The sequence below is a fragment of the Schistocerca nitens genome, chromosome 2 (genome assembly GCF_023898315.1).
Source record: "Schistocerca nitens isolate TAMUIC-IGC-003100 chromosome 2, iqSchNite1.1, whole genome shotgun sequence".
In the NCBI taxonomy this organism is placed as follows: Eukaryota; Metazoa; Arthropoda; class Insecta; order Orthoptera; family Acrididae; genus Schistocerca; species Schistocerca nitens.
The window spans coordinates 512,419,092-512,441,855 of record NC_064615.1 but is presented as its reverse complement, the minus strand read 5'-3'; the positions used below and the strand labels follow the sequence as shown (position 1 = coordinate 512,441,855).

General features: G+C 41.5%; 1 protein-coding gene across 2 annotated transcripts in view; it reads right to left on the bottom strand.

The window, feature by feature from the left end:
* Window positions 1-15,561, bottom strand: part of LOC126234471 (serine-rich adhesin for platelets-like) — a 121,276-nt gene extending 105,715 nt beyond the window's left edge. Inside the window, exon 1 of one of the 2 annotated variants that reach the window (XM_049943161.1) lies at window positions 15,431-15,561. The gene's annotated coding sequence lies outside the window, so the exon portion shown is untranslated. Of the gene's footprint in view, window positions 1-15,182; window positions 15,289-15,430 lie in introns of those variants that run through there. The other variant, XM_049943162.1, reaches the window with a different exon arrangement.
* Window positions 15,562-22,764: the final 7,203 nt, after the last annotated feature.

Sequence of the window (22,764 nt, the reverse complement as noted above, 5' to 3'; positions counted from 1 at the left end):
ACAATTTAAGAAGCAGTGAGAAAAAGATACAAATTTGAGAACTACTAAGGGAATCTATTTGCTTTATTTAGTTTACATATTAACGCAGATCGTTAGATGAGTATAAAAATGTCCAAAAATAGGTTCAGGCAATAAAATTAATTTGGAAACCTAAACAGTGTGTAGTTCGATCAAATCCTTCCTCTCATTCTGTAATATACGTTACTGTTACAGTGTTTCTAAATCCGTAATGGAGGAAATCGTGTCAAGTGAACTGCGGCAGCATGTCACTGAACTCGAGGCACGTTGCTGGAATATCTCACAGTGATACAATGCTATCACTGCAGATAAGTTTTAATGAAAACAGAAAAACTACAAAACACTGGGTAGGATCTGGGGAGGAAAGCTGTTAAGCCGCTTTTGAGCCACCCTTGAGCATTACAGAGGGATCCATATCGGGTCCGGTTGTCTGAAGAAATTGAAAAAGTTCAGATTAGAACTGTGCAATACGTGACTGGATTACATGGAAGGGGCGTGGGCTTTACGACAGACACCAGAAAATCAACTAGATACTCTTCAACAAACTCGTCGCGTCTCATGCGATGTGTTAATTAAAAATTTGAAGAACACGTCTTTCTCCAAAATATTATTGGATATGGGTCCTCCTCTTATGCAAAAACTCTATTTCTTCTTGTTACCCAAACATTTTTCGGCACTTCTGTACCTTCCCCCAGTGGGTTTTGTTTATTGAAAACTGTAAAAAGTGAACAAATTTTAGGTTGTTAACTGATCTAACAAAGTGATGCCCCGAGAAAAGTTTTTGTAGCTTGTCATCTGAAACCAAACAATGATCAGCAGCAACTAATTCTCTTGTTAAGTTTGCATTAAAATTTGCTGTTCTTTTATAGTATGTTCAGATTCTGTTACGAGATGTTCTATTGCTTTATGTGATACGTGTGTATTAACGTTGTGTTTTGTTCCTTTTTCCAGTTGGCTTTTTTCTTATGTTACTTTATGTCCAATAAAGAAGTTCATTCCCACCTTGAAGGGCAGCCAATGGGATCACCAATTAGTGGTCTCCTATCCAACATATTCATGAACGACTTAGAGAAAAGAGTCTTCCACACACACAATAAGACCCAAAAAATACGCAGTTATATACTGGCACCGTTACGTCGCTGACGTGATATTCCCAAATGATGAACCACACACATATAGAACAGCTACACAATGAAATAAACAAACCTACAACCAATAATTAACTTCACGTTAGAAACAGACAACACACTAAATTTTCTAGATCTCACCATACAAAAAAACGACCACCACCCATGACTTCACAATATTCAGGAAACCGACATCCACTAGATTCACCATTCAAAATCTACTGAAGCAGCCGGTGGCACACAAGCCAACAAGCTTCAGATCATGCTGCTCAGATTGAACGCATCACCCATAAACAAACAGAATTACACAGAGGACCTAAACACAATAAAACAGATGGCAGAAGAAAATGGTTACCAGCCCCAAGACAAACATACACAATATGGCACATACTTTCTACCATAAAATTGCTCACATAATAGGCAAAATATTTAAGAAATAGGGGCTTCAAATAGGATACAGGACAGACAACACAATACAGAAAAGACTCTGAACACAGGAGACACCCACAGACAAATTCAACAGATCAGGAACATATGACCTTAAATGCAACATTGCCAATCAATATACATAGGACAAACATGTAGGAACTTCAAAACAGATACTCAGAACACGCAAGAACTCTAAAATGTGACACCATCCGTAGCATATTTGCTGACCACCTCTATAGTTCGGTCCACGAACGATGGCGGTTTGTGCACGTCGAGGCACGGAAGGCATTGCACTGCTGCCGATTCCTAGCAACAGTTGCGGTACCCGCACGCGCGTGCTTTTCGTTTGAAGAAAGCGTGTATCCTGCAAATTATGTCTCCTTATTCCTTATGCAGAATTCGGCGATTACCACCTTCTATCAGCAATGACAACTCGCAACAAATGGAAAAGAAATTATCTAAACAACGATCACGTTTAATGCTCGCGTTAGCACCGGCATTCACAGCAGGGCGCTCCGAACATTACTGAACGCTTATTGGCTGTAAGAGAATGGGTGACGTCGGTGCACAGAACATGCCTAAACTCCACCGCCATCTTTCATGACTGACTGCAATAGTCTATAACCACCACCCAACCACATAGCAACAGTTTTAAAAGTACTTAAATCCAGCCACGGCCTATACCACAAACTGACAACTGCAGAGAACTTCTACATACAGAAAGCAATAGCAGAAGGCAAACAAGTTTTAAATGAAAACACTACACACACTAAAGGCACAATAATACATTAAAGGAACATTACAGAAAAGGCAACACAAAAAGCTAAAGGAGAGAGAGAGAGAGAGAGAGAGAGAGAGAGAGAGAGAAAACAAAATTTAAAGTCGGCGCCACACGCTCGCGGGAACAAATGAACATCGACGGGGTTAGGAAACACAATAACATGAGCTCACTGCGTTTTTCGAAGTGAAAAGGCGTTTTTACGAACAAAATTACACAAAGTACATCACTGAATGTGTGTGTGTGGGGAAGGTGGGCGGGCAGTGTCCTCAGAATGCAAAAGACAAAGCATCAAATTCATTATATGCAAAACATTTTGCCACACCAAAATCAAATTTCTTAAATATCAAGGGATGCGTTAATTTACCGACGAAATTCACATGCTGTCACTGCAGGATGGTCCTGCTAAACCATGTAGTGTAATATCACGGTGAAACGAACAAAAACTTTATTTAGGTCTCACTTTGTTAGAACAGTTACAACATAATATATTCACCTTTCACTGTTTTCAATAAACAATACCCACTGAGGATAGCATAGAGGTGCAGAAACGTGTTTGGGTAACAAGAAGAAATAATGTTTCTGCATAAAAGGCGGACCCATATCCAATAATGGACTGCAAACACGGAAAGAAAGATAAGAGCTGCAGATCCTAAAGATGAACTTTCTTCAAAACAACGCGGATAAATTCTGTTCCACTCTTTATAGGTACCAAGAGATCAAGGTCGTATTGATAAAATTATAAGTATCAGGTTATTTTGGCGCAGCACCAGATATGGCTAGCTCTTTAGACAAGTAGTATTTGTGCACTACAAACTATCCAATCTACACCCACACACTGCAAACAACCGAATTGCAAGGCAGAGGGTACGTCCTCTTGTACCAAAAATTGGTTCAAATGGCTCTGAGCACTATGGGACTTAACAGCTATGGTCATCAGTCCCCTAGAACTTAGAACTACTTAAACCTAACTAACCTAAGGACATCACACAACACCCAGCCATCACGAGGCAGAGAAAATCCCTGACCCCGCCGGGAATCGAACCCGGGAACCCGGGCGTGGGAAGCGAGAACGCTACCGCACGACCACGAGATGCGGGCGCCTCTTGTACCAGTTATTAAGGTTTCTTCTCGTTCCATTCACGTATGGAGCGCAGGAAGAATGTCTGAATGCCTCCGTGTGTGATGTAATTAATCTTGTTCTCACGATCCCTGTGTGAGCGATACGTTAGGGGCTGTACATTCCTACAGTAACCATTTAACGCCTGTTCTTAAAACTTTGTTACTAGGAATAAACGATGACTAACTGAAAACCTCAGCTGCCGACAGGTGGTGTTGATATACCTCGATGTGGACAGCTGAAAATGTGTGCCCCGACCGGGACTCGAACCCGGGATCTCCTGCTTACATGACAGACGCTCTATCCATCTGAGCCACCGAGGACACAGATGAATATCGCGACTGCAGGGACTTATCCCTTGCACGCTTCCCGTGAGACTCACATTCCCAACTGCCCACAATTCTCGGTGGCTCAGATGGATAGAGCGTCTGCCATGTAAGCAGGAGATCCCGGGTTCGAGTCCCGGTCGGGACACACATTTTCAGCTGTCCACATCGAGGTATATCAACAACACCTGTCGGCAGCTGAGGTTTTCAGTTAGTCATCATTTATTCCAGGGAAAAGCTGCACGGTCATCAACAGTAACTGTTCTTTCGAGAACAAGTTATTGTCTTCCTATATTTGTTACTAGGCTTTCTCGGCATAGTTTATGTCTTCAAGAGTCCGTCACTTCAATTTTTTCAGCATCACTGTAACACTCTCCCACAGGTGAAACAAACCTGTGACCCTTCGTGATGCTCTTCAGTATTACTTTTTACTCCTATTTGGTACTGGTCCCATACACTTCAGCAATGTTTTAGAATAGGTGGCACGAGTGAGATGTAAGCAATCTTCTTTGTTCACTGGTTGCACTTTCCCAATATTCTATATCTTGAGGAGTATAACTCTAGATACAGATTACCATATCAACCAGGCTCGACCGACATTTTTTGTCTTTTTGGGGGGATATTTAAGTACTCACGATAACTTCGTATCTGATTAAAAACGAGACAACGCCTATGCACTTTATATATGAGGCGCATGACTCGCTTCCGCAAGGTGTAATGTTTTGCACACTTTTTGCACATGCTGCACAATTACAAACGTATTGACAATCTGATCTGAGGAATAGTTTCATTATAATAGCTACTCACAAGGGAACCTCCCCATCGCACCCCCCCTCAGATTTAGTTATAAGTTCGCACAGTGGATAGGCCTTGAGAAACTGAACACAGATCAATCGAGAACACAGGAAGAAATTGTGTGGAACTATGAAAAAATAAGCAAAATATACAAACTAAGCAGTCCATAGGAAACATAGCAACATCAAGGACAATGTGAGCACAAGAGCGCCGTGGTCCCGTGGTTAGCGTCAGCAGCTGCGGAACGAGAGGTCCTTGGTTCAAGTCTTCCCTTGGGTGAAAATTTTTTATTTTCAGACAATTATCAGAGTTCAGGCACTCACACATAATCAACTTCGCTGTGCAAAATTCCAGGACATATTCAGATTTGCTTGGACATATGCAGGATTTGACGGTCTACACACGGAAAAATTTGAAAACCTTAAAAACATATGTTTTGACAGAGCACAGAGAAAACTGTGCGACTGTGAAACTGTTGCATTCATTTGTTGAAGTTTATGTGACACACTCTTATGTTTTCATCAATTTTTTGGAAGTGATTATCACATCCACAAGAAAACCTAAATCCGGCAAGGTAGAAGAATCTTTTTACCCATTCGCCAAGTGTGCAAGTTAGGTGGGTCGACAACATATTCCTGTCATGTGACGCACATGCCGTCACCAGTGTCGTGTGGAATATATCAGACGTGTTTTCCTGTGGAGGAATCGGTTGACCTATGACCTTGCGATCAAATGTTTTCGGTTCCCATTGGAGAGGCACGTCCTTTCGTCTACTAATCGCACGGTTTTGCGGTGCCGTCGCAAAACACAGACACTAAACTTATTACAGTGAACAGAGACGTCAATGAACGAACGGACAGATCATAACTTTGCGAAAGTAAAGAAAGTAAAATTTTCAGTCGAGGGAAGACTTGAACCAAGGACTTCTCGCTCCGCAACTGTTCACGCTAACCACGGGACCACGGCGTTCCTGCGCCCATACTATCCTTGATGTTGCCGATCTTGTGCATGGACTACTCCGTTTGTATATTTTGCTTAGTTTTTTCATAGTTCCACACAACTTCTTCCTGTTTTCTCGATTGACGTGTGTTCAGTTTTTCAAGGCCTATCTACTGTGCCAAATTATAACTAAATCTGAGGGGGGTGCGATGGGGAGGTTCCCTTGTCAGAACAGTTTTTTTTCTCAGATCCATAAAACAGAATACTGTTTACTCATTAAATTCCTTGGTTCAGGCAGTTTGTCATCAACGAAAATTTTCAACAGTTCAGGATCTGACAGTTCAACTCGAAAATGCTCTGGCTCAATGTTCAGTGAATATTGTCTACATGACATTGGCAAACGAAGGATGAGAAAGGCGTGATCCATTAATATCGTAAAGACTGTCGGTGGGTGGATCACGCAGTTGCAAAGCCATGTTTCAAAATTATCCTGCATCGGTGTGACGGCAGGGCAACCCAATGTTGGGAAGAGTAGAAGCGGCCCGCACAAGCAACTAAGACACCGATGCAGGCAAAAGCTTTGTAACTGCATGATACACCTACCAGCAATTGTTGCGACATTAATGGACAACGTCTGGTCACCCTTATTTCGCCAATGTAATGCAGACAATATTCACTGAATACTTTACTGTACCAGCTGTTCGCAGAATTATTACAAGTCATGCCTTTCAACAACAACGGATGCTCAGAGTAAGAAATACTCTTTGATTTTACGTGAAGCTGAAACTGTAAAAAATATTTGTTAGATAAGCGCCGCACTTTTTTAATATTCTCGTCAAAAACAAATGCAAAAATGTATTTCCCAACAACGTTTTAACAAATTTAAATAGAAAATATTTTTGTTTCGATTTGTTACTCTGGGTGAGTTTACAGTTTAAAGCTGAAAAAGAATCGAATCAAAAGACATAATGAAAGTTGGTGAACCTGCACTTAAAGAGGCAAAGTTGGTTTCTGCCGAAAATTGCAGCCGCTGCAAGACGCGTCCGTAGTTCGACTCTTTGTGCACGTTCGCTGCCAGATAAAAAGTCATCGAACAGAGCAAGAACTCGCAACGCAGAACGATGAAGCATCACATATGGCGTGTCCCTTTTCAATTACCTTCATGCGAATTACGGGATTCAGGGATGGGCGGTAGGTAGACGAAATTATGACCCCCCCTTAAATATCGCGTCCAAAGTCTAAACCACCACCACGTTGGTAGCACCGTAGGTGTCAAATAGGAGCGTGACGCTTTGACAATTGTGTAATACGACTAAGTACTGAAGGAGTATTTTTTGTGACAAATTATTTCGCGATGAAAGTAATCCTCCATGACAAAAGTGCCACATTTTAATGAATCCAGTGACCTAGCCGTCGACTAAACTTCGTTCCGAAGATGAAATAATATATTTCGCATCATGTCCCGGTTGCAAAATAAGGTACGGACTAAACAATCATCAAGAACTCTTGTCTGGCCGACCACGATGACAGCTTCAGTAGCCTAAATGTAAACGATTTCTGTTCGCTACTTCTCGCCTATTGACACCTTCGCTCTGTCAAATGATGCTACTTCGAATGTAGCTTTAGTGTGCATGATTAACATGTTCGCATGTTGAATGCAGAGCTCTTTGTGTCAATCACAACGAGAGGAGGCAGAATGAAACGCAGTATCGACATGCAGTGCATGTAATCGTTTCGATTTGCATGTTGTAAGTGGGCCTTCCGCCCCCTATGAACCGTGGACCTTGCCGTTGGTGGGGAGGCTTGCGTGCCTCAGCGATACAGATAGCCGTACCGTAGGTGCAACCACAACGCAGGGGTATCTGTTGACAGGCCAAACAAACGTGTGGCTCCTGAAGAGGGGCTGCAGAGGCAACGGTCTGGATGAATGAATGATCTGGCCTTGTAACACTAACCAAAACGGCCTTGCTGTGCTGGTACTGCGGACGGCTGAAAGCAAGGGGAAACTACGGCCGTATTTTTTTCCCGAGGGCATGCAGCTTTACTGTATGGATAAATGATAATGGCGTCCTCTTGGGTGAAATATTCCGGAGGTAAAATAGTCCCCCATTCAGATCTCCGGGCGGAGACTACTCAGGAGGACGTTGTTATCAGGAGAAAGAAAAGTGGCGTTTTACGGATCGGAGCGTGGAATGTCAGATCCCTTAATTGGGCAGGCAGGTTAGAAAATTTAAAAAGGGAAATGGATAGGTTAAAGTTAGATATAGTGGGAATTAGTGAAGTTCGGTGGCAGGAGGAACAAGACTTATGGTCAGGTGAATACAGGGTTATAAATACAATATCAAATATGGGTAATGCAGGAGTAGGTTTAATAATGAATAGGAAAATAGGAACGCGGGTAAGCTACTACAAACAGCACAGTGAACGCATTATTCTGGCCAAGATAGATACGAAGCCCACACCTACAAAAATAGTACAAGTTTATATGCCAACTAGCTCCACAGATGAAGAGATTGATGAAATGTATGAAGAGAGAAAAAAAATTATGCAGATAGTGAAGGAAGACGAAAATTTAGTAGTCATGTGTGACGAACTCGACAGTAGGAAAAGAAAGGGAAGGAAACGTAGTAGGTGAATGTGGAATGGGAGTAAGGAATGAAAGAGGGAGCCGCCTGGAAGAATTTTGCACAGAGCATAACTTAAATCACAGCTAACACTTGGTTCAAGAATCATAAAGGACAGTTGTATACATGGAAGAAGCCTTGAGATCCTGGAAGGTATCAGATAGAATATATAATGGTAAGACAGAGATTCGGGAACCAGGTTTTAAATTGTAAGACATTTCCAGGTGCAGATGTGAACTCTGACCACAATCTATTGGTTATGAACTGTAGATTGAAACTGAAGAAATTGCAAAAAAGGTGGGAAATTGAGATGGGACCTGGATAAACTGAAAGAACCAGAGGTTGTAGAGAGCTTCAGGGAGAGCATTAGGGAACGATTGACAATAATGGGGGAAAGAAATTACAGTAAAAGAAAAATGGGTAGTTTTGAGAGATGAAATAGTGAAGGTAGCAGAGGATCGAGCAAGTAAAAAAACGAGGGCTAATAGAAATCCTTGGGAAAAAGAAGAAATATTGAATTTAATTGATGAAAGGAGAAAATACAAAAACGCAGTAAATGAAGCAGGCAAAAAGGAATACAAACGTCTCAAAAATGAGATCGACAGGAAATGCAAAATGGCTAAGCAGGGATGGCTAGAGGACATATAACTAAGGGTACGATAGATACTGGCTACAGGAAAATTAAATAGACCTTTGGAGAAAAGAGGACGACTTGCATGAATATCAACAGCACAGATGGAAACCCAGTACTAAGCAAAGAAGGGAAAGCAGAAAGGTGGAAGGATTATATAGAGGGTCTATACAAGGGCGATGTACTTGAGGACAACATTATGGAAATGGAAGAGGATGAAGATGAAATGGGAGATATGATACTGCGTGAAAAGTTTGACAGAGCACTAAAAGATCTAAGTCGAAACAAGGCCCCGGGAGTAGAGAACATCCCATTAGAACTAATGACAGCTTGGGAGAGCCAGGCCTAACAATACTCTTACCACTTAGTGAGCAATAAGTACGAGACAGGCGAAATACCCTCAGGCTTCAAGAAGAATATAATAATTCCAATCCCAAAGAAAGCAGTTGTTGACAGGTGTGAAAAGTACCGAACTAGGCCTATAAGTTTAATATGCCACGGCTGCAAAATACTAACACGAATTCTTTACAGACAAATGGAAAAACTCGTAGAAGCCTAACTCGGGGAAGATCAGTTTGGATTCCGCAGAAATGTTGGAACGCGTGAGGCAATACTGACCCTACGACTTATCTTAGAAAATAGATTAAGGAATGGCAAACCTACGTTTCTAGCATTTGTAGACTTAGAGAAAGCTTTTGACGATGTTTAGAGGAATACTCTTTCAAATTCTGAAGGTGGCAGGGGTAAAATACAGGGAGCGATAGGCTATTTACAATTTGTACAGAAACCAGATGGCAATTACTAGAGTCTAGGGGCATCAAAGGGAAGCAGTGGTTGGGATGGGAGTTAGACAGGGTTGAATAGCCTATCCCCGATGTTATTCAATCTGTATATTGAGCAAGCAGTAGGAAACAAAAAAATACGGAGTAGGTATTACAATCCATGGAGAAGAAATAAATACTTTGAGGTTCGCTGATGACATTGTGATTCTGTCAGAGACAGCAAAGGACCTGGAAGAGCAGTTGAACGGAATGGACAATGTCTTGAAAGGAGGATACAAGATGAACATCAACAAAAGCAAAACGAGGATAATGGAATGTAGTCGAATTAAGTCGGGCGATGCTGCCGGAATTGGATTACGTAATGAGACACAAAGTAGTAAAGGAGTTTTGCTATTTGGGGAGCAAAATAACTGATGATGGTCGAAGTAGAGAGGATATAAAATGTAGACTGGCAATGGCAAGGAAAGAGTTTCTGAAATTTGTTAACATCGAGTTTAGATTTAAATGTCAGGAAGTCGTTTCTGAAAGTATTTATATCGAGTGGAGCCATGTATGGAAGTGAAACGTGGAAGATAAATAGTTTTGACAAGAAGAGAATAGAAGCTTTCGAAATCTGGTGCTACAGAAGAATGCTGAAGATTAGATGGGTAGATCAAATAACTAATGAGGAGGTATTGAATAGAATTGGAGAGAAGAGAAATTTGTGGCACAACTTGACTACAAGAAGTGATCGGTTGGTAGGACATGTTCTGAGGCATCAAGGGATCACCAATTTAGTATTGGAGGGCAGCGTGGAGGGTAAAAATCGTAGAGGGAGACCAAGGGATGAGTACACTAAACAGATTCAGAAGGATGTAGGTTGCAGTAGGTACTGGGAGATGAAGAGGCTTGCACAGGATAGAGTAGCATGGAGAGCTGCATCAAACCAGTCTCTGGACTGGAGACCACAACAACAACAAGTGGGCCTCATGTGCCAGACAAATCGCTACCAACACCAACACATGCTGTCATTCCAAGGGACGCTGAGATTTAAAATGACGGCATTTCGGCGCAGTCTTTTTATCATAGGCTGTACCCTCTCGTACTATTGCAGGCCAGGCCTTTGCAATGATAATTCTGAAGCTACGGGGTTTCGAACCAACTACACTCCACACACAGACAGACGATCGGGTCAACTATATGTGCTATAGCCAGCTTTCAGCTGCATGGTGCGTAAGACTGCCATCAGTACCAGGCGATTAAAAAGCTGCCTTCAGTACTAGGCGAATCGAAAAGAAAAAACAGATTTTAGTTGCTTATTACAGCCTATAAAACATGGAAACACACTACGCTTATCACTTTATAGAGGGAGGTGCAAAGTTTTCACACAGCTGCGCTGATGTTTTTAGCAACGTGGCTACTACACGACAAAAGAAATAATTTTGTGCGGTGGAATTCGTGCGAAGGTGATCCATTTTCGTGCAACGTGTTCCGCCGTCGACTCAGCAAGAAGCCGCCCTGCACAAGCAGGTTTAGGACTAAATGTTCGTTGTACGTACATGCAAAGGGAAGGGCACTGGTCGGCCACGCACCTCCGATGAAAATGTCGGGGGTATCCACGAAGCGTTTACATAGAGTCCTAGGAAGTCCACAAGATGGGCAGGCTACGGAATTCAGCTTCCTCAAAGAACGGTGTGACGTGTTCTGAAACGTCGCCTACCTATGCAGCCTTACAAGTTGTTGTTACTTCAGAAATTGCGTCCCACCAACCATAATAGAAGGTACAAATGTTGCTTTTCGGTTCTCCAGGATATGGCAGAGGGCACTTTTTTCCAAACGACTGAGCTTCTCTCGAGAAAAGTAAAACACCATACTGTAAGAATTTAGGGATCGCAAAATCCTGGCAACGGCCTCGAACACGAAAGAGACTCACCAAAACGATGTGGTTTGTGCCGTTTCTGCTCACAAAGTTTAAGAGCCTTTCTTCTTGCGGAGGAAGCTATGACAGCAATATCATACTTGGACATGTACCAAAACTGATTGTTTCCCCAACTCCACAAAGATTAGAACGATTTAATATTTATGCACGACGGCGCCACCCTTACTTTCATCTTGAGGTGTGACAATATCTTAACACCACCATCCCACAAAGTTGGAATGGAAGGGGTGGACAGCAACATACTGTTCATTGCTTTCTGCCTCCCAGGTCAGGAAGACTTCACGCTGTACGATTTTTTTCTGTGAGAAACGTGAAAGAGTCTTTGTCCCACCTAAGGCGGCTACTTCTCAAGAGCTGAGGCGTGGAATTGCTGCAGCTGTCCATTTACTGAACACTGACCTGTCGATTGGCGTGTGGAATGAAATGGACTATCGTTTTGATGTTTTTCGAGCAACGCATGGTGCTCACGTTGAGTGTTCGGTGCGAACACAAAACTCTGAACCTTCCTCTATCCTGTGACGTGTGCAAGAATTTCTATCTTTCATAGTTTGTATATAATAAACAACTGAAATCTGCTCTTTCTTTTTGATCACCTTGTACTTACGAAACCATAGTTACGGCAAGACAGAAATGTAAACAAGATCGGGTTAAGTGAATGGCCACTCGCGAAGCCCAGTGTCAAGGATCATCTCTGGCCGAACGGACTAACCGTCTGCACAGACTGCCGCTACACTTGCGTCAGCTATCTCCCGCTGTAACAATACTCAGACTCGCATTGTTGTTGCGATTGCTTTTAACGCTCTACAAGACGTTAGACAAACAGTAGGTAGGTTTGCAACTGACATTTTGGGCTTCCTCTTGCATTAATTGATGAGTGGTGACAAATTCAGGAAACAATTTTGAGATTTTTCTTACTTTCGCCAACGAATCTGCGTTGTAAAACAGGCCAGCAATGGCAGAAAGCTGTACTGCTTCGTTCGATTATTTCAGTTATTTTTCACAGAAGGCATAGATGCTGTGACACAGTTCAATGGCTGAATAAGTTGATCCAACAGCAAATACTCTTTGCTACACAGTAATAAATAAAAAAGCTTATCTAAAGGGCAATTATCTTTCATTACTCGCAGCAGCTAAACAAGGCTGATTTGCGTGTGATTTAAATTATTGGTAAGAAAATTTCCCAATTCGTAGCCCAAAACAAATGTTGCTAGGCTGCGACCAAAAAATAGTATCTTCGAGTGACAAGAGTCAGGGGCTCAAAAAAGTAAAGTGTTACCTTCAACTTAAAATTATAAATAATACAGCAAATGAAACAACAACTCAAACACATTTTCTTAGAACTATTCTATGTGAGCACCATTCGTCACACATCGAGTCGATATGCGAGTTCTTCCCAAACCTTGATCAGTAATTGTTGCAACAATGCTCTTGTTAAAGTCGGTTAAATTAGCTGGTAGCGGAGGCACATACACATGAATCTTTATGAACCTCCAAAGGCAAATATCGCATGGCGTCAGATCGGGTGCGAACGTGGGCGTCTTACAAAAGAAGTTCTGGTTTCCGGCCCTTAGCGGCCAATCCAGCGGTCGGATACAACAACGTTCTACCAATCGCGTACCGAGTTAAGGGAGTGAGGCCGTGCACCATCTTGTCAGAGTTCTGTGGTTCAGCTTCTTCCAATAGGGGGAAAAGCCACAGCTGTAGCGCATCAAGTTAAGGAACACCAGTTTCAGTTGCAGCGAAAAGAAAGGCCCGTCAACTTTCCGCCGGTATATGGACCAAAAACCATTCCATTCAGGAGAGAATCGTTGCAGCTGTACCGTCTGGTGGGGATTTGCCGACACCCAAACCCGCACGTTGTGTTTTTTCACATCTCTACTTACATTTCGTTTGCAAAGTTGGCACGTAAACCGTGGTCTGTAGGGTTTGGAGCTTGTAACGGCTGCTAGTGACAAGGACTTAAGCGTGTCCTTAGTAACTGCTAATTCACGACTAGTCTTCCGAAATGATTTCTTGGGGCTATGCGTCAAAACTCAATCGTTAAACGCGGCATTCAGTGATTCCCGGTTGTTCGATGTTCTTCCCTTTGCGCACAGGTATACAAACGAAAATAAGTTGTTCTTTCATCTGATGTATTATTTATAATGGTAAGTTGAATGTAATAAATGCTACAAAACCATTTTGAAACACCCTGTATACTGCTAAAGACTACCATCCGTTGCCGTTAAGCTTTGTACAAATTATTTTCCTTGATGATATTAACTTCGATTCATCACCTGAAATCCGAACATAACGCTAAATGTATTAAGCAACTGGAATGGACGTTAATGATCACGCTGTCCTGCGGCCTATAAGAAACAGCAACGACCATCTGAGATACTTAATACGTATTTTACGCAACCTATAGAAAAATATAACACGCTATAGTGAGCGAGCACAGGAAAGTATCAGACACTCAACGCAGCTAAAACAATTCCCCATGTCGAAATATTATTAAAGATTAGTTGAATAGCGTGAATCATTGCCGACAAATTCGATGATTTTCCGGTAAAAATGCGTTTTACTTCAACGAAGTCTTTGGGGTTGTTTGTATGGAACGAAATATCACGACAGACAAATTATATCTCTGTAACACGAGTGCATTTACCTTAACTCTTACAGAAAAAGCAAGTTATTGCAACTGTAACAACACACTTTTTACATCTTTTTATCACTACATGTTTTACAGGTTGTGCTCCATCTTCAGGTGATACAAAAATGTTTATTTTCGGCAAATGATTTAGTATCCTCTCGGCTAATTCACAAAAAAAACATCAATGGGATTTAGGGTTGACAATATTTCGCTAACATTTAGTTTGGTACGCACATTCTGTTTACAAATACTCAAAAATGACAAGCAACTGGTTTTCGTTTACCATTGTTAGGACAGAGACTAGAATGTATTGGTGGAAACAGTTACCCAAGTGCAGAATAAAAGCTCTAAAACCGGTAATTGCTTCGTTTGAAAAGAAGTAAACAATAAATAGTTACTATCAAACCACTTCCATTATAATAGATTGTAGTAAGATGTAAAAAACTATAGCATTTTCACACCTCAAACTCCAGCCTACTAAAAGCATAAAAGCCAGCGTGGCTAGAATATTTCCTATGAGGAATGATTGACTGCAACTCAATTACGATCCATAACAACTCATATATGATCCACAGTGCCTTGATGATGCCGGCATCTACTGAATGGCACACTCAGCAGATATTTTCGTCCTACTAAGGTACTTCCGTACCGTTCACGAACACGTAACAATTTCGATAAGAAAATTACTTTGTTGTCCCTTCTTATTCATTTAAATTATGTAGCAAATTATGAAGCGTTACTAGCGACAAAATCGCATGCTTACCACAAACATGAAAATATTCATGCGCGAGCGAAAAAGCTGCTAACTATATCACAAACTTTCGTGTATCTAAAGTTCCGTTTGAAGTCGGAGCCTACCACTAAGAGATTTTGGGTCCAACTTTGATCACTAAAGTGGCAACGTTAGGAAAACAAATGATTCACAGGTTAAAACCCAGTTCAAGGTCAATGTCGGTACATTCACAACGTAAGCGGTTTTCTGTTTACTACACGCTAGTACCGCCATAGGCGTTAATAAAGGTATACAAAGAAATTTAATATCTTAATGAAGCAGTGTGTTTACCTGTGATACCGACTACCTGATCGGCTAGTAACTGTTACGCATTGACAAATCCAAAGATTGCACGCGGAAGTTATCTCACTGCACAAACCCTAGACTGACCATGAATTGACCTGCTTTTTCAACCTGTCATCAGACGCCAAAAACTAATGAAACAGACACTTATTTTTAATCGCGCTGAGAAATTCTCTTGGCGCACGGCGGAGCTTGTTACGCATGTGCAGACACGCAGCGTGTCGATCGGTACTGACCTGCGGGCGTCCTTGGCACAGCGCGCAGCCCGGCCGGCAGATAGGCTGCACGTGCAAGCTGGAGGTTCGCGTTTCCCCTGCTTGCAGCCGTGAGTTGCTCGCTGTTAACAGCACGATGTGCGAGCCACAACTGACGGCTCGAAAATCTTCCGCGCGGCCGTGCTGCCCCCTGGCAGCCGACACGCCAGTAGGGAGTACGCCGGTAATGTCGTACGGCCTACGCGATTACCGTGTCGCCTGGAACAAGACTGCAAGGAATTCGATTTAGAGCAGTCTGCTCACGCAGGTCCTCCGCGCGGTCGCTGAATGTCTCAGGATGATTGTTAATCCACTTTTTACCTGGTGCACGTTGTTTTTTTAATTTCTGCTATATTTTCTTCCCTCTAGAATTTCCTTAATTCTGTTCGTCGCCTACGAAGTTCTTTAACGCCACTACGCACGGACTAATTTATCGGGCGACTGACCAATTTCGTGGCAACCTACATACTTCCCGACTAAGACCCCTACAACTTGAACTGAACTATTCGCCATGATTTCCCCAAAATATCAGATGTCCAAATTTGTTTACATCTGAGTCATGGTACGAGTGTGGGATTTTTAATTGAATGTATTGAAGGATTCGTTGTAAATATAGGCGGCTGCTCAGCTGTAAACTGCACTAACCACTGCAAACACGATTTTCGCATGTTCAGATTTTCAAGGGACCTCGAACGAAGAAAATGATGGGCCATAGATTGCCGCAGACTACAGCACCTAGTGCTCAATTGTGTATTGTAAGTATGTGTTAATAAAACTGTTTATAAAAATGAAACCAATTGTATACAACTGCGTTTCGTCCCCAGTCGAAAACTATACTTGAAGCAGTTCGTCTCAGAATTTTTCGATTTCTGAGATATTTTCGCAACTGACAAAGAGCAGAGGAATATTTATTGTGATATAGTTATAAGTCGTTACCATAAACACATATACACAAACCGAATAATAACCATTTCTTATGAAGGTACTGTAGGGCGAGTCATATTTAAGGTATTTTTATAGCGGACTGGTCATTGTGAGGGCACCTGCACAAATATGGTTCAAATGGCTCCGAGCACTATGGGACTTAACATCTGAGGTCATCAGTTCCTTAGAACTACTTAAACCTAACTAACCTAAGGACATCGCACACATCCATGCCTGAGGCAGGAATCGAACCTGCGACCGTAGAGGTCGCGCGGGTCCAGACTGAAGCGCCTAGAACCGCTCGCCCACAACGGCCGGCCTGCACTAATAACATAACCTTCAAAGAATAAAGTTTTGAAGACAACTCAACAAGCAACAATTTGTCTCATTTTTTCTCGTTAAGTCAAATATGAGACTACTAATAAAATTCGTTTCACATTAACATGATACTATATCACCCCCCCCCCCCTTCTGTGCAATAAAAATGCCACATTTCTTACACTAGCTACGTATATTAAAAAGTAACACCACTTTTGCAAGTTGCTAAATACGGGCAAAGCTAATAAACAGGCACAGTTTGTTACTGCTTTTACACCCATATTTGAGGACATCGGTACCGAGTTATTAAATTATTACATTTAATATTTGCAAACTACCATGCAATTTCCAAGCTGTGTAATACTACATTTGAGTTTTTCTGTTTCATGAAAAGGACATTCTAAACATCTCTACAAACATTTATTATTGTTCAGTACACTTCATACATGCAATACCAAATTCTTAAAAGAAATATTTTAAAGAAGTTGAGTGAATGGGTTACCCACGCACAGGGTTGCCATTGAGGAAAACGTGGCGGACGAATGCGCTCAACAATTATAGCGCCGGCCTGTTGGTGTGATTTGTTTATCTTCACTTTTAGCTTACCAGGCCACTTTCTTGTCACACACTGTCGCAGGTGCGATCTGACAGACCGCTGTGTTTAAATTGCCAAAAATTTCTTTCAGCAATTTTAGTGGAAGAATTTCGATTTTATGTAAAAGGTTGCATTAATACCGCACAAAAATATATTCAAATAAATTTTAAAGTTAATTTTTACGAAAAAACATTTGAACAGAAAAGTGTACAAAATGAGCATATTACATGATAATGTAACCAAAGAGTTTACAAGCTTCTTCAACAATTAAAGAGGTTCACCAGAGTCTCTTTGTAGGAACTGCGAAGGACAAACGCATCCACCCCACTTACGTCCAAATTGCGGAAAAATAACGCCATTGGCCCTCGCTGGAGGAGGCTTCGACAACCAACGGTATTTGCTTCCACCTAATGTATTTCTAGCAGAACTTTTAGCTAACGAATCAGTCTCCACACTTCCGTCTTCATCAATTTGTTCACTTGTTTCACTCATGGAATTCACTGGTGGCAAAATAAATTCGTTTTCACTTTCTCACTGTTCCTATACTCTATTGTGTTCACTTACAATTTCATTGACACTATCTCATCCAGAATCACTTCCTAAACTGTCCTCAGACCATTTTAAAACAGTACCCTGAAAGTCAGGGTCCGTAACAGAACAGTAGACGTAGATCTTGCTACTGAATCCATACCGCAAAGTCCTAGATGCTGTCTCAGAGACCGCTTAGCACGAACGAAGCAGTAATAATATAGGTCCACGTCATATACAAGCGGATACTGACAAATGAAGCAACGGCAGCTTCGGGAAAGATCAACTACCCAACGCTGTAATCACCTACCCCACCACTGTGCATTAGCAACAGAGTAACAACAAACGCTGGCGGTCTGTGAGACCACAATTGGGTCGTTAAGGGTTAAGTTCACTGTGTTTATGTTCTACGAGATCCCATTTGGTTTTGCACAAAATCAAAAACCGGGGTTTGCTTGGTTGTTTTACAGGTAATAAGGCCAAAAAAGGCCGAGAGAAAAGTGGGCAAAGAAGCGGCTAATGCAAGGAAAGAAATTCACCTACGTTATGTTTCTAAAGTGGCTGGGATGCACTAATTTTCGTAATTATCTAAGAATGCATGAATCATGGATTTCGGAGCTGCTGAGCATCATCAAACCATTCTCAACGAAAAAGAATACAGTCATGAGAGAGGTCGTAAACTGCAAGGAGACGCTGTTACCTACATTACGATTTCTAGCCATTGGCAGAAGATAAGAGGACCTCAGATTCAGAGTAGTTGCACCGCCACAATCATCATCATCATCATCATCATTTAAGACTGATTATGCCTTTCAGCGTTCAGTCTGGAGCATAGCCCTCTTATAAAATTCCTCCATGATCCCCTATTCAGTGCTAACATTGGTGCCTCTTCTGATGTTAAACCTATTACTTCAAAATCTTTCTTAACCGAATCCAGGTACCTTCTCCTTGGTCTGCCCCGACTCCTCCTACCCTCTACTGTTGAACCCATGAGTCTCTTGGGTAACCTTGCTTCTCCCATGCGTGTAACATGACCCCACCATCTAAGCCTGTTCGCCCTGACTGCTACATCTATAGAGTTCATTCCCAGTTTTTCTTTGATTTCCTCATAATGGACACCCTCCTGCCATTGTTCCCATCTACTAGTACCTGCAATCATCCTAGCTACTTTCATATCCGTAACCTCAACCTTATTGATACGGTAACCTGAATCCACCCAGCTTTCGCTCCCATACAACAAAGTTGGTCGAAAGATTGAACGGTGCACAGATAACTTAGTCTTGGTATTGACTTCCTTCTTGCAGAAGAGAGTAGATCGTAGCTGAGCACTCACTGCATTAGCTTTGTTACACCTCGCTTACAGTTCTTTCACTATGTTGCCATCCTGTGAGAATATGCGTCCTAAGTATTTGAAATCGTCCACCTGTTCTAACTTTGTTCCTCCTATTTGGCACTCAATCCGTTTATATATCTTTCCCACTGACATTACTTTCGTTTTGGACATGCTAATCTTCATACCATAGTCCTTACATTTCTGATCTAGCTCTGAAATATTACTTTGCAAACTTTCAATCGAATCTGCCATCACAACTAAGTCATCCGCATATGCAAGACTGCTTATTTTGTGTTCACATATCTTAATCTCACCCAGCCAGTCTATTGTTTTCAACATATGATCCATAAATAATATGAACAACAGTGGAGACAGGTTGCAGCCTTGTCTTACCCCTGAAACTACTCTAAACCATGAACTCAATTTACCGTCAACTCTAACTGCTGCCGCCACAATTACTAACTAAAATGATTCCTGAAACCTGACCCGTGATTTACATTTGGTTAAAGAAATACATAATGGTTAAGCGTAATAAATAAAACAAAATACGTTCATGTAAACGTTATTGATTTATGTAGCATAAAAGAAATTTATTTATTATGTGGCATAAAAGATTATCTGTAAGTTAAAGAAAATCGTTTCAGATTCGAAGAAGAAAGATAACACATGGTGGTGGCGCACATCATCTAATAAATACAACAGATACACAAGAGATAAAGCATTTGGCAACTGACCAGTAAAAAAAAAAAAAAAAATCCACACTTTATTCTTCATAGAAGGCGGCTTATATATAAGCTGCAGTTTTTTAACACTCAGTAACAATGAAGTAAGTATATTTTATTAATTAATGTCCATTGAAAGTCGACATTTCGTTTTTTAGAGTTCATTTCCGATAGGCATGGGAACTAAAACCTAAAAATTGAAATGCAGAACGTCGAAGGACTTCTATTTTCTCTACGTGCCACACGAAACCATTATGGGTATGTTAAAAAAATTTAAAAGGGCTTCATTTCTTGCATGTTTATTGCTGTACTCCTAACACGACGTGTCCCACAAACAACTGTAGTATTTAAATTTCTCCTGAAACTCTGTCGTTAAAGTTTTGTCCGTCTCGCACCTTGTCACGTATATTAGAACAGCATTTAATACCAAGTCCAGTGACAAGACGAACTTTCGTCGGGCGGTTGGCACGACTGCCCCTATACACGGCACAGTTTGTTGGGTGGTGAGGTGGGGGGTCGGCTGTCGTGTGGTCCTACCCGCCTGACATTCCGACAACGAATGTTCGTTGGTCGGTCGGTCGAAACGTCTACATACGTCCAATTTGTTGGTCGATTGGTCCGCGTGTAGCGCCCTTCAGTACTACACATCCTGTTCCTTCACCTCCTCCCCGCCACTGCCTTAGTCGACAGCGTGAGCCATGGATCGATTGGAGCTGTATGGAATTAAGGGAACAGAGCATAAAAGATTCATTTCGTAACTAAAAACTGGAAGCAGAAGATTGTTCACCAATGCCAGAAGTGAAAGATGCCAGAGGGTGCTGTTCTAGGTATTCTTGGTCTATGAAAAACTTACGATTAAACTGTTTGATCTGAAGACAGGCGAAAGGCTTCGCCGGAAGTATCAGGTTCAGTAAAAAAAAACCTCCTGATGCTTCATTGCAAGAGTAATTTCTAGGATCACAAACAAACACGAAGGGTTTGTTTATTTACATTACCTTCACACTATTATGTGATGTTTTGGGTATTATCTGAACATTATGAAAGAAAGAACTTCAAATAGCGATAGGAACACGGCCCACGTACAAGCCGTCACTCAAATGTCTCGCATTTCTGTACGTCAGTGGTCGTCCAACCTTTTTGCTCAAGAACCATTACTCACATGTTGGGGTGGCAACTCGGGCCGGAAATGTACTATTCTTATTACTGGTTGGAAACTCATATAAATTAGTATTCTATGGGCCCCAATAAACTAGCTATAGTAAGGACGCGATAAAGTGGCAGCCCGCCACCATGTAACTACTGATATCTTGTTTAGGCGCTGGTCAATAGCATGCACGATTTTTAGAAAATGCATAACACTGTGCTGCCTGTGATAATGTTATTTATTCAGCCACAGGTTTCGGTCTTAAACCATCAACAACGGCAGAAAAATTATCGCAGTCATGTGATACATGGTTTTCCCAAGCATGTATCTCATGTCAAAGCATGTATGACATGATAAATCTGCGATAATTTTTTTGTCGTTGATGATGGTGTAAGACAGAAGCCGATAGCTCAATAAATAGCGTTATCACAGACAGCACAGTGTTATCCATTTTGTAAAATAAATACTGATACTTAAAAGCTGGTAGCCTTTGGAACACTTCGTGTCGACTTTTCTCTGTTCTGAAACAAACCATCAATGACCCCAAAGTTGTGATAATGTAAGTGTTGTTATATTGTCTGTGTCACCGCATGATTAATTGGTAAATAAGAGTAATTATACTTACATTTAACCCTTGCTTGCTATGTTGTGTGGTCTTCATTCCTGAGACTGGTTTGATGCAGCTGACCATGCTACTCTATCCTGTGCAAGCTTCTTCATCTCCCAGTACCTACTGCAGCCTACATCCTTCTGAATCTGCTTAATGTATTCATCTCTTGGTCTCCCTCTACGATTTTTACCCTTCACGCTACCCTCCTATACTAAAGTGGTGATCCCTCGATGTCTCAGAATATGTCCTACCAACCGATCCCTTCTTCTAGTCAAGTTGTGCCACAAGCTCCTCTTCTCCCCAATTCTATTCAATACCTCCTCATTAGTTATGTGTTCTACCCATCTAATCTTCAGCATTCTTCTGTAGCACCACATTTCGAAAGCTTCTATTCTCTTCTTGTTCAAACTATTTCTCGTTCTTGTTTCACTTCCATACATGGCTACACTCCATACAAATACTTCCTGACACTTAAATCTATACTCGATGTTAACAAATTCCTGTTTTTCAGAAACGCTTTCCGTACGATTGCCAGTCTACATTTTATATCCTCTCTACTTCGACCATCGTCAGTTATTTTGCTCCCCAAATAGCAAAATTCCTTTACTACTTTAAGTGTCTCATTTCCTAATCGAATTCCCTCAGCATCACCCGAGTTAAGTCGACTACATTCCATTATCCTCGTTTTGCTTTTGTTGATGTTCATCTTATATCCTCCTTTCAAGACACTGTCCATTCCGTTCAACTGCTCTTCCAAGTCCTTTGCTGTCTCTGACAGAATTACAATGTCATCAGCGAACCTCAAAGTTTTTATTTCTTCTCCATGGATTTTAATACCTACTCCGAATTTTTCTTTTGTTTCCTTTACTGCTTGCTCCATATACAGATTGAATAACATCGGGGAGACGCTACAACCCTGTCTCACAACCTTCCCAACCACTGCTTCCCTTTCATGCCCCTCGACTCTTATAACTGCCATCTGGTTTCTGTACAAATTGTAAATAGCCTTTCGCTCCCTGTATTTTACCCCTGCCACCTTTAGAATGTGAAAGAGAGTATTCCAGTCAACATTGTCAAAAGCTTTCCCTATGTCCACAAATGCTAGAAACGTAGGTTTGCCTTTCCTTAATCTTTCTTCTAAT